Source organism: Tachypleus tridentatus, chromosome 10 (assembly GCF_004210375.1).
Source record: "Tachypleus tridentatus isolate NWPU-2018 chromosome 10, ASM421037v1, whole genome shotgun sequence".
NCBI classification, from domain to species: domain Eukaryota; kingdom Metazoa; phylum Arthropoda; class Merostomata; order Xiphosura; family Limulidae; genus Tachypleus; species Tachypleus tridentatus.
This window is the reverse complement of record NC_134834.1, coordinates 70,586,189-70,587,312: the sequence shown is the minus strand read 5'-3', so window position 1 is coordinate 70,587,312 and position 1,124 is coordinate 70,586,189.

Sequence of the window (1,124 nt, the reverse complement as noted above, 5' to 3'; positions counted from 1 at the left end):
CAACGAATAGTGGGATTGACCATTACATTGTAACGCTCCCACGGCTGAAAGGACGATCATGTTTAGTGCGACGGGGATTCGAGCCCGCGACCCTCATATTACGTGTCGAGCGCCTTAACCCACTAGGTGGTGATGACTAACTGCCTTCCCTCTTGTCTTGTACTGCTAAATTAGGGATTGCTAGCGCAGATAGCTCTCGAGTAGCTTTACGCAAAATTCAAAACAAATCAAATTAAACCCACCACCGGTATCGAAACCCGGTTTCTAGCAGTGTAAGACAAATAAAGGAAAACTGAACGTGCATTTAACGTTATTTTCGATTAGTCGAACGTAGTTGATATCAAATCTCTGATATTAATGACTCTAACTCACAGTCACAGTTCCTCTTTTGCAGGCTTAGAAAATTAAGACTCTCCACAAATAAGCTGTAGTTGACAAATCAGTTGTGAACGTTCGTGTTCTTGTTTTTCAACTTCAACTAAATGTTATTAACATCTCCATTTTCAGTTTTATTACAGGACTGCTAGCTTAACAAGTTTTGTAATTCAATAATTATATATATAGATGTGTATGCATACATTTGTATATTAACTTAGTTAACTCAGATATATAAGATGTGCAAGTTTAAAGAATAGTAATCACAAAAATAATGAAATAAAGTTTGTGGCACATTAATGCATTTACTGTTCAGTTAATGTTTAACAGCACATTAACAGTGGTATTTCAGGTCATTTAGTCCATTTATAAAAAAAAAAACAAGTTTTTATAATTAACACTCTGCAAGGGGCCACTCTTGTGAGACATCTGAAAGAACATTGTTTAAAATTTAGTTTAAAAACTTATTATTAAACATTATCAGAATGTAATGGAAACCCACAACTAACAATATTGCTTAGGCTTAAGATAAAACAGTCAGACAAACTTTTTCCTAGTCATCACAGAGAATAAGTCTCTTTAGCTAAATGATACAAATTCAGCATATATATATATATAAACAACACGGTAGGATAAAAACATACAATTAATTACTAAAAATTCTGAATCAATGTGTTTTAGTTTTCATGTTTATGTCGCTGGTTTCAAGGATACAATTCATCTTATAAACCGAAAATAAAATATTTATT